The sequence below is a fragment of the Oncorhynchus keta genome, chromosome 4, assembly GCF_023373465.1.
Source record: "Oncorhynchus keta strain PuntledgeMale-10-30-2019 chromosome 4, Oket_V2, whole genome shotgun sequence".
Lineage (NCBI taxonomy): Eukaryota > Metazoa > Chordata > Actinopteri > Salmoniformes > Salmonidae > Oncorhynchus > Oncorhynchus keta.
The window spans coordinates 5,149,732-5,152,825 of NC_068424.1; positions in this window are offsets into that span (position 1 = coordinate 5,149,732).

A 3,094-nucleotide genomic window follows, 5' to 3' on the forward strand; every position below is an offset into this window, starting at 1 on the left:
AATTCTACTTGTAGCTGCCTTGGTCTATAATGATGTTAATATCACCTTTTTAAAGCCATCTATCAGGAAGTCCTGAAAACGTAATTCCGGATTCGTCGCAAATGGCACTGGCTTAGTGGCAGTAGCTCCATGTTGACCCTCAAATGGCACCCTATTCCCTATGTAGTCCACTATTTCTGACTTGACGTAGTGCACAACATAGGGGAGAGTGTGCCAGTTGGGACACAGCCTCTGGCTTAGTTCCATTTGGGATGTGGCCTGTGTGGGGAACAATAAGATTGATTAATCCCCGACTCCAGCCGGGGCTCACTGACCATGCAAATATTTGCTAATGGTATTAATAATAAACCTCAGATGAACAGGTGTACAGTAGCTGCATCTCCTTGCGTCTGAACAGTCAGTCAGCGCCGATTACAGTGAACTCCATGTGTACTCTACTGTATTTCCTCTAGTGCACTACTTTTAGTGGACAGTGTACCATTTGGGATGCATGCTATGACACCTCAACTGAATTATCGTCTAGTCTAAATCATATGCTTGTGATATATATATATATATATATATATATATATATATATATATACATTACCGTGAATTCTATACAATATAAGTTCATTGATTGTTGACATGACTGCTGTGTACTGTACATTCTGACATTTTTGTGGTAGGGGTATGCGTGGTTATACAGGCGGACAAGCCTACGAACTAATGCATTCATAGCAAACCAAACTGAGTACTTCTCAGATACCTGTTGTTGTCATACATATACACATACACCTGCAATCAAAACATAAACAATAAACAGTACAGCCAGAGTGTTAAAAGTGTTAAAAGTTAGAAACACATCCACAAGCTCAGATGCTTCCCTTGTAAATACAATGCAATCACTAGCTAACCATATACAGGACCTTATCTGATAATCCCACCTGATAAACACTATCCCCACAATTGTAATTTCATCCTTCTCTTATTCCCGAGAGGAATATTATCTAATCTCATCTCCCGTCAAAGTGCTTTATAATAAAACACTGGCTGTGTAGCTAGCTAGTTGACCACTGACTTGCTTTTTAATGCAACAATGGCTAATTAGTAGCTAGTTGACTTTGTTATATACAACACTGGCTGTGTAGCTAGTTAGCTGACTGTATAAAAAAACACTGGCTGTGTAGCTAGCTAGCTGACTGTATCGTATAAAACACTGGCTGTGTAGCTAGCTAGCTGACTGTATCGTGTAAAACACTGGCTGTGTAGCTAGCTAGCTGACTGTATCATATAAAACACTGGCTGTGTAGCTAGCTAGCTGAGTGTATCATATACAACACTGGCTGTGTAGCTAGCTAGCTGACTGTATCATGTAAAACACTGGCTGTGTAGCTAGCTACCTGACTGTATCATGTAAAACACTGGCTGTGTAGCTAGTTAGCTGACTGTATCATATAAAACACTGCCTGTGTAGCTAGCTAGCTGACTGTATCATGTAAAACACTGGCTGTGTAGCTAGTTAGCTGACTGTATAAAAAAACACTGGCTGTGTAGCTAGCTAGCTGACTGTATCATGTAAAACACTGGCTGTGTAGCTAGCTAGCTGACTGTATCATGTAAAACACTGGCTGTGTAGCTGGTTAGCTGACTGTATAAAAAACACTGGCTGTGTAGCTAGCTAGCTGACTGTATCATGTAAAACACTGGCTGTGTAGCTAGCTAGCTGACTGTATCGTATAAAACACTGGCTGTGTAGCTAGTTAGCTGACTGTATCATATAAAACACTGGCTGTGTAGCTAAATAGCTGACTGTGTTATATAGCTAGCTGAGGAAACCACTGGCTGCTTTATAGATGGTAAAAACTCAATATAAAGGCTAAAAATTATAAGTGGCACTCAAGGCCATTCTATGACTGCAACATTCTAGAAGTGATGAGATGATGCTTAGCCAACTACACATTGGGTTGGTGTGATGGAATCAGAGGGAGTGAAACCATTGTGCATCCCAAATGACACCCTATTCCCTATACAGTGCACTACTTGTGACCAGAGACCTATCAAAAGTAGTGCACTATGGAATAGGGTGTCATTTGAGACTTAAACCCTACTTTCTAGGGGCTCGATCTTACTCTAATAATACTCTACCAAACGAGGTTGGTGGCACCATAATTAGGGTGGACGGACACGGGTAATGGCTGGAGCGGAATAGTGGAATGGTATCAAATACATCAACCATGTTTTCCTTATGTTTGATGCCATTCCATTCCACTGTACTCTACTCAATCTACTGTGTATCTCTGAGGGGTATTCCCCTCTGACCCTCTAGAACCTAGCTATTCAACTCTGACCCTCTAGGACTGGGGTATTCCCCTCTGACCCTCTAGAACCTAGCTATTCAACTCTGACCCTCTAGGACCGGGGTATTCCCCTCTGACCCTCTAGAACCTAGCTATTCAACTCTAACCCTCTAGGACCGGGGTATTCCCCTCTGACCCTCTAGAACCTAGCTATTCAACTCTGATCCTCTAGGACTGGGGTATTCCCCTCTGACCCTCTAGGACTGGGGTATTCCCCTCTGACCCTCTAGGACTGGGGTATTCACCCCTGACCCTCTAGGACTGGGGTATTCGACTCTGACCCTCTAGGACTGGGGTATTCCCTTCTGACCCTCTAGAACCTAGCTATTCAACTCTGACCCTCAGGAACTGGGGTTTTCAACTTTAACCACATGAGGTCCAGAGCTTTATACTTGTATTTTTTTTTCTTTATGTTTAAAATGTTACCTCTTCATTTTCCATCTTGTCTCATCACTGCAACTCCCCAACAGGCTCGGGTGAGGCGAAGAGTCATTCGTCCTCCGAAACATGACTTGCCTAACTGTGCTCCTCATCACCTGCCAGCTTATCCCGGAAGACAGCCGCACCAATGTTCTGGTGGAAACACCTTTTATGTGTCAACGAGAGTCAGCCTGCAGGCACCCGGCCTGCCACAAGGAAAGGCTTGGAAGCAATGAGCCAAGTACAGCCCCCAGGCAAACCAGCCCATAACCGGGACGACGCTGGGCCAAACCAGCCCCTAACCGGGACGACGCTGGGCCAAACCAGCCCCTAAC